We start from the raw sequence: 12,968 nt of genomic DNA on the forward strand, positions 1-12,968 counted from the left end.
TAAGTGATTTTTAGTGAATTTTCAGAATTATACCGCCACCACCACAGTTTTGGAGCATTTCTATCACCTCCAAAATATCCCTTGTGCCTTTTTGTGGTCACTCTCTGTTCCCATGCCCAGCCCCAAGCAACTACTAATCTACTTCCTATATCTTTAGATATGTCTTTTCTAGACATTTCATATAAATACATCATACAGTATGTGGTTTCTTTAACTTAGCACATATACTGTTTTGAGGTTCATTCATATTGTAGCATGTAGCAGTACTTTATTTCTTATATTACTGAGCAATAATATTCCATTGTATGGGTGGACTACATTTTACTTACTCACTCACTAGTTGATGGACAGTGCGGATTATTTCCAGATTTGCTTCAATCAAGTCTGTTTGGATATGTTTACATTTCTCTTGGGTAGGTAGATAGTCTAGTGGTAGAATTGCTGGGTTTCAACATAAGTTTATTTTTTTAACATTCAACTTTTAAAGTAACTGCCTGTTTTACGAAGTGGCTATACTATTCTATGTTCTTGCCAGCAATGTGTGAGGGTTCCGGTTTCTCTGTGTCCTCACCAACCTTTTGAACATTAGCCATTCTAAGTAGGCGTGAAGTCGGGTCTCATTTTTTAAAAATATATTTTTATTGATTTCAGAGAGATACAGAAATATCAATGATGAGAAAGAATCATTGATTGGGTGCCTCCTGTGCACCCCACTCTGGGAATCAAGCCTGCAACCCAGGCATATGCCCTGACCAGGAATCGAACCGTCATCTCTTGGTGCATAGGTGCCACACCGGCTGGGCTGGTATCTCATTTTTATTAGTATTTCCTTAATGACTAATGATGTTGAGCATCTTTTCATGTGCTTATTAATCATTTGTATATTTTCATTGGTGAAATGTCTGTTCAAATTCTTTGTCCATTTTTAATTGGTTTGTTTGTCTTATGGAATTTTAAGTGCTCTTTATATGTTCTAGATACAAGTCCTTTCTCAGATATATGATTTGCAAATATTTTCTGTCAATCCATAGCTCATCTTTTCATTTTCTTAAAAGTGTCTTTTGAAGTACAGAAGTTTTCAATTTTGATGATGTTTAATTAATCCATGTTTTTCTTTTATTAATTACTAGAGGCCCGTTGCACAAAATTCATGCAATGAGCTTGCCCCCTCCCCCCCACCTTAAATCCCCCGCTGCCGCAGTGGCTGCCTTGGCCCCGGCCACCGCTGTGGCTGCCTCTGCCTCAGCCCCCACCACCATGGCTTTATCTGGAAGGACGTCAGGTCTAATTAACATATTACGCTTTTATTATTATAGATACTTTTCATGTTGTATCTAAGAAATCTTTGTCTAACCCAAGATCATGAGATTTTCTCCTGTTCTCTCCTAAAACCTTTAAAGAGTTTTAACTTATATTTAGGTCTATGAACTTTTTTTTTTTAGTTTCAGAGAGGGAGAGAAAGATTCAAACATCAATGATGAGAGAGAATCATTGATTGGCAGCCTCCTGCACACCCCACTCTGGGGATCGAGCCTAAAACCCAGGCCTGTGCCCTCTCTAGGAATCAAACCATGACCTCCTGGTTCATAGGTCAGTGCTCAACCACTGAGCTATGCCAGCTGAGCTATGAATAATTTTTTTTAAATATGTTTTTAGCCCTAGCCAGTATGGCTCAGTGGATAAAGTGTCGCCCTGTAGACCAAAGGATCTGGGGTTCGATTCCGGTCAAGGGCACGTATCTTGGTTGCAGGCTCTTCCCTGGCCTGGGCCCTGGTGGGTGCTCATGCAGGAGGCAACCAATCGATGTGTTTCTCTCATATCGATGTTTCTCTCTGTCTTCCCCTCTCTCTACCACTCTCCCTAAAAATCAAGCCCTGACTGGTTTGGCTCAATGGATAGAGCGTCAGCCTGCGGACTGAGAGGTCCCAGGTTCGGTTCCGGTCAGGGGCATGTACCTTGGTTGCGGGCACATCCCCGGTGGGAGGTGTGCAGGAGGCAGCTGATCGATGTTTTTCTCTCATCGATGTTTCTAACTCTTTGTCCCTCTCCCTTCCTCTGTAAAAAATCAGTGAGGTATATTAAAAAAAAAATCAATGGAAAAAATATTGTTGGGTGAGAATTAACAAAAACTATATGTTTATATTGATTTTTTTTTTAGAGAAAGAGAGGAAGGGAGAGAGAGAGAAACATAAATCAGTTTTTTCCCGTAGGCACCCAAACAGGGGATCAGACCCAAAACCTGGGTGTGTGTACTGACCGAGAATCAGATCAGTGACCTTTCAGTTCACGAGATGACACTCGACCGAGCCACACCAGCCGGGGCTATCAATCATTCTGAATAGATATTTGTGTTTGGTGTGAGGTAAAGGCCTCAATTCATCTTTTCCCAAATAGATTTCCTAGGACCATTTCTTGAAAAGACAGTATTTATGCTAAGAGGCCATTGATAAATGTTCTTGTCACAAAAACAAAATTTCTTAAATAGTTTTTGTTTTTCCTGAAATTTCTCAGAGCTTTAATTTTATCCTCCCTGCCCCCCTTTTGAGAGAAGCATTTTTTTCTATTTCTAATGCATCCAATCTATTTCTTGGAATTCCTTTTCTTCCTGAAGGTATCCTTCCTCTTCTAGTGTCTTGTTCTTGTTTTAAGTATCTTCTCAAGTCTAAGTGTACCCAAGACCAGCTCCATAATCTGCAGGGCCCGCCCCCACTGCCCGCCAGGCCTTCACCACCCTCTTGTCTGTGTCCTTGGGTTATGCATACAGTGGGGCCTTGTCTCGACCGATTTTTTGCCTTGAGTTGACAGAGTAATTTGAGTTAACGAGCTCCTTAACAAGCTCGGTCTCCAAACGAATTAAACTCGTAAGTCAAGGCCCCACTGTATATGCATACAGGGTCTTTGATCTCTTTCTACTCACCCACCTCCCCCTGCCTTCCCTCTAAGGTACAGTCTGTTCTATGCTTTTATGTCTCTGGATCTATTTCGTCCATCAGTTTTATTTGTTTGTTTGTTTGTTAGATTCCACATATGAGTGAGATCATGTGATACTTGTCTTTCTATGATTAGCTTATTCTGCTTAGCATAATACTCTCCAGGTCCCTCCAGGCTGTCTCAAGGGTAAGATATCCTTCGTTTTTACTACTGCATAGTATTCCATGGTATAAATGTACCACAGCTTTTTAAAAATATATATTTTATTGATTTTTTACAGAGAGGAAGAGGGAGGGATAGAAAGTGAGAAACATCAATCAGCTGCCTCCTGCACACCCCCCACTGGGGACATGCCCGCAACTAAGGTACATGCCCTTGACTGGAATCGAACCTGGGACTGTTCAGTCCCCAGGCCGACGCTCTATCCATTGAGCCAAACCAGTTAGGGCAACCACAGCTTTTTTATCCACTCATCTACTGATGGACATTTGGGCTGTTTCCAGATCTTGGCTATTGTAAATTGTGCTGCTATGAACATAGGGGTGCATACATTCTTTCTGATTGGTGTTTATGGTTTCTTAGGATATATTCCTAGAAATGAGGTCACTGGGTAAAATGACAGTTCCACATTTATTTTTTAAATATATTTTATATATATATATATATATATATATATATATATATATATTTCTTTATTGATTTTAGAGAGGAAGGGAGAGATAGAAACATCAATGATGAGAGAGAATCATTGATTGGCTGCCTCCTGCATCCTCCCCACTGGGGAGCGAGCCCACAACCTGGGCATGTGCCCTTAACCAGAATTGAACCTGGGACCCTTTAGTCCGAAGGTTGACGCTCTATCCACTGAGCCAAACCAGCTTGGGCATCCATATTTACTTTTTGAAGAAACTCCATACTGTTTTCCAGAATGGCTGCACTAGTCTGCATTCCCACCAGCAATGTACTAGGGTTTTCTTTTCTCCACATCCTTGCCAACACTTGTTATTTGTTGATTTGTTGATGATAGCTATTCTGACAGGTATGAGGTGATACTTCATTGTTTTAATTTGCATCTCTCTGGTGATCAGTGACTTAGAGCATTTTTTCATACATCCCTTAGCCATCTGTATGTTGACTTTGGAGAAGTATCTATTTAGGTCCTTTGCCCATTTTTTAATTGGATTGTTTGTCTTCCTTTTGTTAAGTTGTATGAGTTTCTTATATATTTTGGATATTAACCCTTTATCAGATAAATCATTGTCAAATATGTTCTCCCTTACAGTGGGCTCCCTTTTGATTTTGTTGCTGTGCAGAAGCTTTTTATTTTGATGTAGTGCCATTTGTTTATTTTCTCCTTAGTTTCCTTTGCCCTGGACCGTGGTTGGCAAACTGCGGCTTGCGAGCCACATGTGGCCCTCTGGCCCCTTGAGTGTGGCTCTTCCACAAAATACCACGTGTGGGCGCACACGTACAGTGCGATTGAAACTTCGTGGCCCATGCGCAGAAGTCGGTATTTTGTGGAAGAGCCACACTCAAGGGGCCAAAGAGCCGCATGTGGCTCATGAGCCGCAATTTGCCCACCACTGCCCTAGGAGATGTATCCGTAAACAGTTTGCTACAAGAGATGTCTGAGATTTTGCTGACTACAGTTTCTTCTAGGATTTTTATAGTTTCACAACTTACATTTAAGTCTTTTATCCATTTTGAGTTTATTCTTATGTATGGTGTAAATTGGTGGTGTAGTTTCATTTTTATTTTTATTTTTTGCATGTATCTGTCCCATTTTCCCAACACCATTCATTGAAGAGACTGTCTTGACTCCATTGTATATTCTTGCGTCCTTTGTCAAATATTAATTGAGCATAATGGCTTGGGTCGATTTCTGGGATCTCTGTTCTGTTCCATTGATCTTATATGCCTGCTCTTGTGCCAGTTCCAGGCTGTATTGATTATGATGGCTTTGTAGTATAACTTGATATCTGGTATTGTGATTCCTCCAACTTTGTTCTTCTTTCTCAAGATTGCTGCAGCCATTGTGGGTCTATTCCACATAAATTTTTGGAATATTTGTTCTAGATCTGTGAAATATGCTTTTGGTATTTTAATAGAGATTGCATTGAATATGTAGAATGCTTTGGGTGGTATGGACATTTTAATGATGTTAATTTTACCAATCCATGAACACGATATATTTCTCCCTCTTGTTTATATCTTCCTCTATCTCTTTTTTCAATGTACTGTAGTTTTCCAAATACACGTCTTTTATCTCCTTGGTTAAGTTTATTCCTAAGTATCTTAATTTTGTTGTTGCAATGGTAAGTGGAATTATTTGTTTACTTTCTCTTTCTGAGAGTTCATTATTGGTGTATAAAAAAGCCATCCATTTTTGGGTGTTGATTTTGTATCCTGCTAAATTGCCAAGTTCATTTATTAAATCTATTAGTTTTTCGGTGGAGTCTTTAGGGTTTCCTATGTACAATGTCATGTCATCTGCAAATAATGTCAGTTTTACTTCTTCCTTTCCAATTTGGGTGCCTTTTATTTCTTCTTGTCTGATCGCTGTACTAGCCTATATAATAAAACCCTAATATGCAAATCGACCGAACGGCAGAACAACTGGTGGCTATGACGTGCACTGACCACCAGGGGGCAGACGCTCAACACAGGAGCTGTCCCCTGGTGGTCAGTGTGCTCCCACGGGGGAGCGCTGCTCAGCCAGAAGCCGGGCTCACGGCTGGCAAGCACAGCGGCAGTGGCGGGAGCCTCTCCCACCTCCGTGGCAGCACTGAGGACCCCTCGGAAGATGTCCGCCGAGGGGTCCCAGACTGCAAGAGGGCACAGGCCGGGCTGAGGGACCTTCCCCTTGACCCCCAGTGCATGAATGTCATGCATCGGGCCTCTAGTGTTGAATAAGAGTGGTGAAAGCTGACATTCTAGTCTTGTTTCTGTTCTTAGGGGGAATGGTTTTAGTTTTTACCCATTGAGTATGATGTTCACTGTAGGTTTGTCTTTTCTGGCCTTTATCACGTTGAGATATGATCCCTGTATTCCCACTTTGCTGAGAGTTTTTATTAAAAATGGGTGTTGGGTTTTGTGGAATGGTTTTTCTGCATCTATTGATATGATCATGTGATTTTTGTCTTCAGTTTGTGTGATGTATCATGTTTATTGATTTGCTAATATTGTACCAGCCTTTCATCCCTGCAATAAATCCCACTTGGTCATGATGTATGATCTTTCCAATATGTTGCTGGATCCAGTTTGCTAATATTTTGTTGAGGATTTTAGTATCTATGTTCATCAGGGATATTGGCCTGTAATACTCTTTCTTTGTAGTGTCTTTATCTGGTTCTGGAATGCTGGCCTAATAAAAAGAGCTTAGAAGTTTTCCTTTCTCTTGGATTTTTTGGAATAGTTTGAGGTGTATGGTGTTCTTATTTTTAATACATTTTTATTGATTTCAGAGAGGAAGGGAGAAGGTGCGAGAGAAACACCAATGATGAGAGAAAATCATCCATCGGCTGCCTCCTGCACCCCCCACACTGGGGATTCAGCCCACAATCCAGGCATGTTCCCTGACAGGAAATCAAACCGTGACCTCCTGGTTCATAGGTTGATGCTCAACCACTGGGCCACACCAGCCAGTCTAGGTGTTAGTTCTTCTTTGAATGTTTGGTAAAACTCTCCAGTGTAGCCATCAGGACTGGGCTTTTATTTGCTGGAAAGTTTTTTGTTGTTTTTTTTTACTGCTTCTATTTCATCAGTTGTTATTGGCCTGTTCTGGTTTTCTGATTCTTCCTGATTCAGTTTTGGGAGATTGTATTTTTCTAGTAATTTATCAATTTCTTCCACATTGTCCCACTTGTTGTCATATAGTTGTTCATAGTATTTTCTTACAATCCTTTGTATTTCTGTGGTGTCAGTGGTTACTTCTTGCTTTCATTTCTGATTTTACTTATGTGGGTTCTCTTTGTTTCTTGATGAGTCTGGCTAATGGTTCATCAATCTTGCTTATCCTTTTAAAGAAACAGCTCTTGGTTTCATTGATTTTTTTTTTTTTTTTTAGTCGCTATGTCATTTATTTTTGTTCTTATCTTTATTATTTCTTTCCTTCTACTTTCTCTGGGCTTTTCTTGTTGTTCTCTAATTCTTTAAGTTGTAGGGTTAAATAGTTTATTATTAATTTTTCTTGTGTTTTTAGATAGGCCTGTAGTGTTATAAACTTCCCTCTGAGGAATTGCTGTGTCCCAGAGATTTTGGGTTGTTGTGTGTTCATTTTCATTTGTTTCCAGGAAGTTTTTGATTTATTTCTTGATTTCATTGGTAACCCATTCATTGTTTAATAACAAGCTATTTAGCCTCCGTGTGTTTGAATGATTTTCACTGTAGTTGATTTCTAATTTCATTCCACTGTGATCTGAGAACATGCTTGATATGATTTTAATCTTCTTGAACCTGTAGAGACTTGTTTTGTGTCCTATCATGAGGTCTATCTTTGTGAATAACCCATGTGCACTTGAGAAGAATGTATATTCTGTAACTTTGGGAAAAATGTTCTATAAATGTCAATTAAATCCATCTGATACAGTTTGTCTTTAGAGTGGCTCTTTCCTTGTTAATTTTTGTCTGGAAGATCTATACTGTGAAGTCAGTGGGGTGTTAAAGTCCCCTACTATGACTGTATTGTTGTGAATCTCTCCCTTAAAGTCCTCTGGAAGTTTTTTTTATATATTTAGGGGCTCCTATATTGGATGCATATATGTTTACCAGGGTTATATCCTCTGGTTTGATTGATCCTTTTAATATTATGTAGTGACCTTTGTTGTCTCTTGTGATGGCCTTCATTTTGAAGCCTATTTGTCAGATATAAGTATTGCTACCCCAGCTTTTTTTCATTTCTATTTGTTTGAAAAAAATTTTTCCATCCCTTAACTCTCTTTCTGTGTGAGTCTTTTGCTTTGAGGTGGGTCTCTTGTAGATAGCATATAGTGGGGTCATGTTTTTGTATCCATTCATCTACCCTATTTCTTTAGATTGGAGCATTTTTATCCATTTACATTTAAGGTTATTATTGATAGGTACTTATTTATTGCCATTTTAATTCTGTATGCCTAGGTTTCTCTATTTCTCCTTCTCATTACAGCAGTACCTTTAGCATTTCTTATAATGCTGGCTTGGTGGTGGTGAACTCCTTTAGCCTTTTTTTTTCTGGAAAGCTCTTTATTTCACCATCTATTTTGAATGATAACCTTGCTGGATATAGCAATCTTGGTTTTATTTGTGGTTTTTTTAAAATATATTTTTATTGATTTCAGAGAGGAAGGAGAGGAAGAGATAGAAACATCAGTGATGAGAGGGAATCATTGATCAGCTGCCTTCTGCACGCCCCCTACTCAGGACGGAGCCCACAACCGGGGCATGTGCCCTTGACCGGAATCAAACCTGGGACCCTTGAGTCCACAGGCCGACACTCTATCCACTGAGCCAAACTGGCCAGGGCGCAATCTTGGTTTTAGATCCTTGCTTTCCATTACCTTTAGTACTTAATGCCATTCCCTTCTGCCTGGAGAGTTTCTGATGAGAAATCAGATGACAGCCTTATGGGAGCTCCTTTGTAGGTAACAATTTGCTTTTCTCTTGCTGCCTTTAAGATTCTCTCTTTTGCCCTAGCTGGTTTGGCTCAGTGGATAAAACATTGGCCTGAGTACTGAAAGGTCCCAGGTTCAATTCCAGTCAAGGGCACATGCCTGGGTTGCAGGCTCGATCCCCCGTTGGGGGCGTGCAGAAGGCAGCCAATCAATGATTCTCTCTCATCATTGATGTTTCTACCTCTCTCCCCCTCTCCCTCTCTGAAATCAATAAAAATATATTTTTAAAAAAGATTCTCTCTTTTGTCTTTAAATTTTGGCATTTTAATTATGATGTGTCTGGGCGTGGGACTGTTTGGGTTCTTCTTGCTTGGGACTTTGTGCCTCCTGAACTTGTGTGACTTTTTCCTTCATCAGGTCAAGGGAGTTTTCTGCCATTATTTCTTCAAACATGTTCTCTAGCCCTTGCTCCTTTCTTCCCCTTCTAGCACACCTATTATGCAAATATTACATTTCATGTTGTCTCACAGTTCCCTTAAGCTGTCCTCCTGTTTTTTATTTTTATTTTTAGTCTGTAATTTAGTGAATTTTTTTTTACCCTGTTTTCTAATTCACTGATCCAATCCTCAACTTCCCCTAATCTGCTGTGTATTTCTTCCAATGTATTTTTTAAATTAATTAATTAGTTAATTATTATCCTCTCTGAGGATATTTTTGCATTGATTTTTAGAGAGAAGAGTGGAAGGGAGGGGGGGAGAGAGAGAAACATCGATGTGAGAGAAACATCAATGAGTTACCTCCTACACATGTCCCAACCAGGGCTGGGGATTGAGCCTGCAACTGAGGTATGTGCCCTTGACCAAAATCAAACCTGGGACCCTTCAGTCTGCAGACCGATGCTCTATCCACTAAGCCAAACCATCTAGGGCCCAATGTGTTCTTTATTAGTGCTATGTCATTCTTTATTTCCGACTGTTCTTTTTCAAAGTTACTATATCTTTTCTCATGCTGTTGAGCATTTTTACCATCATTAGGCTGAACTGTATAACAGATAAATTTCTTATCTCCATTTCATTTATCTCCTCTTCTGGAGAAATCTCTTGCTCTTTCATTTGGGGGTTGTTTTTTTTGTCTGCCTGTTTTGGTGTGTTTCTTTGTATTAGGTGGATCTGCTATGCCTCTCAATCTCTAGTGCAGGACAGTGTCAGATGCTGTTTCTAATTGGCCATGAGTACCCTCTTTGGGGCTTTCAGCAATACACAGCTTGTGGCTCCCTCTGCTGGGGTTGCATGCCTTTGGAAAGGATCAAGGTGTGCACCAGGATCTGCTTTTTCTAGCCCCCAGCCCAGAATCAGGCAAAGAAAGATGTCCTCTGCAGCGTGAGGGAATGATTCAGCACAGGAAACTGGGGTGGCTGCCCTCCGAGCTCCAACCCCAGAGCCCCCAACCCTGGACTGTCCTCACACAGCTCCAGTCCACTCTGCCCTCCCACTGCTGGAGCCCAAGGTGAGTGGGGTGCCTGCTTTTCACAGCCAAATACTCTGTGTGCACCTTTCTCAGTTCTGGTGCTTTGGGCTCGGGTGCCCAGCTTGTGATTTAGACCCCAGAACTCTCATTGGGAACCCCCACAGCTGAGATATCCCTCTGGACCTTCAGCTGCTGTCTGTGGGAGCCCAGCCACCCCTTTTGCGTCTTCGCACTTCCTACCAGTCTCTATGCGGTCTCCACTTTCCGTCCGTGGTTATCAGAGTTCTCTCCAGCTAGTTTTCAGTTGACTTTTCAGGGTGTTTTTTGTTTGTTTGTTTGTTTGTTTTTTTAATCTATTTTAGTTGTAATTCCAGTTTGGCCCTGGGAGAATCAGTGTAGCTTCCACTTAGTCTGCAGCGATTTTTTAATCTTCCCCAGTTCTATGAATTTTAACTCATTTTTTATGTAGCCACCACCACAATCAGGATACGTAAATATTCCATCAGTAGCTCTTTCTGCCTTTTTGAAGAGGAAGCCACACTGACTCTTTGAACACACAATTCTAAAGAGTAAAGGATTTTAATCTTGTCTTATTGATTATTTTTATGTAACCATTTGTTGCAGGATAGAAACAACCCGGGCACTACAGTTCAAGAGCAAAGAGTTAAAGTGAATAAGGGAGAATGTCAGGTAGAGAAACACCTCCCGAAGGTATGAAAAGGAAGCCATTCTGTCTAAAATTAAAAAGATTGACAATACCAAGTGCTGACAAGGGCAACTCTCATACATTGTTGATGAGAATGCAAATGGCACAATCAGGCTGAAAAAAAAACTATTAGGGTTTTTTTTTTATATGATCCAAGAATTCCACTCCCAGGGATTTTCTCATGAGAAAAGAAAACATGTGTCCACATAGATAAGCACTTGTGCATGAATGTTTATAGCAGTTTTATTGATAATCACCCCAAACTGGAAACAACCCAGATGTCCATCATGGTGAGTGGATAAACAGACTGGTTTATCTGTTCGTTGGAATACGACTCAGCAGTAAAAAGGAGTGACTACTGACTGATACATGCAACAATGTGGATGAATCATGCAGACATCACGGTGAAGGAACGAAGACAGGAGGCATATACTATATTTGTCAGGTCCGATCAGGAGCCTGAACCCACACAGTAGTTTGAAGAGAGAAGGCTAAATACACATTATGCATTATAGCAGGGGATTGGAGTAAGAGGGATTGGCTACTAAGAAATAAAGAGATTGCTAAAGAATATAGAAACAGCAGATAGGAGGAACAGTCGCTAACCCTAAGATCTAAGATAGAGAACTCGATGACATCCCAGGGACCCTGATCTCACGGGAAAACCCTTGGCCTTGACTCACTAAAGGGCAAAGGAGTCTCTATGGTGCTGCACTTGTGGAACCTGCTGGAATCCACCCTCTGGAACTTACCAGAAGTCAGTTCTCCAGGGCACTAGAAAAAACAGTTTACAAAGAAGTGTCTCACCAGAGGCACTCGGCTAGGAAACTGCCTGAGGTGGGTGCCTGAGGAAGGTGCTGGCTGCCAGCCACTGGAGAAGCAGGCACACTGTGGGATTGGGCTGGAGAAGCTGCCTGCACTGGGGAACCATGTCTGGAAGTTAGAAACAAAGCACTTTCCTCTTGCAACATCTCTCTGGCTCCCTCTACTGGAAAAAGTTAACATTACGTCAGTCCGCAAAGGAAAAAGATTGAAAGGGCCAAACTGCAGTTTAGCAACTTGCAACTGTGAGGCCGTAAATCGATAACTGGCACACCATCTGATTCCATTTATGTGAAATTCTAGAAAAGAAAATGGAATTTATAGTGACAGAAAGCAGATTGGTAGTTGCCTTGGAGTTGATGGTGAAGGGGCAGTCCTTTTGGAGTGACAGAAATGCCTGCACCTTGGTTGTGGTGATGGTCACAAGCTTGTATACAGTTATTAAAACTCAAATTTATACACCAATAAAGGTAATTTTTTTTCAAGGTACCCATTCTGTAAACAGGACTCCAGTGCAAGTATATATGGAAAGACGTGCACATGTGCGCACACAGCAGAAATGCACCCCAAATCCCACCACGAAGTTACCCCAGCTTGCACTGGTGAATATGTCTCCAGGGGTATTGCTGGACATTGCCTTGGTGGCTTGCTCACTTATTCTCCCTCAGGAGTTCAAGTTCAACATGGGTGGACTTGACAGAGTTTAGGTCCTGACTTCCCTCTCCCTTTTTCCCTGTCCCCACGGTGAATCCATGGAGGGCATCTCACCCTAGGTTACTATTTTGTTGTTGTTGTTGTTAATCCTCACCCAAGGATATTTTTCCATTGATTTTTAGGGAGAGTGGAAGAGAGGGAAAGACAGAGAAACACATCGATTGGTTGCCTCCTGCACGAGCCCTGACCAGGGCCCGGACTGGGGAGGAACTTGCAGCCAAGGCACATGCCCTTGACCAGAATTGAATCTGCGACCCTTTGGTCCGCAGGCCAACACTATCCACTGAGTTAAACTGGCTAGGGCAGTTCCTAATTATTTTATTTTATTTTTTAATATATTTTATTGATTTTCTACAGAGAGGAAGGGAGAGGCATAGAGTCAGAAACATGGATGAGAGAGAAACATCAACGAGTCGCCTCCCGCACACCCCCCACTGGGGATATGCCCGCAACCAAGGTACATGCCCTTGACTAGAATCGAACCCGGGACCCTTCAGTCCGCAGGCCGACGCTCCATCCACTGAGCCAAACCGGCCAGGGCCCTAATTTTTTTAGATGATCAAATCCTCAAGTTAAGAGCTAAAACTTATTCATTGTTTTATTACCATTGGGTTTTAGTCCTAGAGTCCTGGGCAGGTTTAGACACATTTGCCCTTCACTGCTCCTATCAATCCTTTGAGGTAGAGCAATAGTTATTCCTGTATTACAGACAAGACTTGGAGGTCAGCAGCATACCGACC

This window comes from Myotis yumanensis, unplaced genomic scaffold (genome assembly GCF_028538775.1).
Source record: "Myotis yumanensis isolate MYYU_CA2020_CCGP unplaced genomic scaffold, mMyoYum1.0.hap1 SCAF_18, whole genome shotgun sequence".
Classification (NCBI taxonomy): domain Eukaryota; kingdom Metazoa; phylum Chordata; class Mammalia; order Chiroptera; family Vespertilionidae; genus Myotis; species Myotis yumanensis.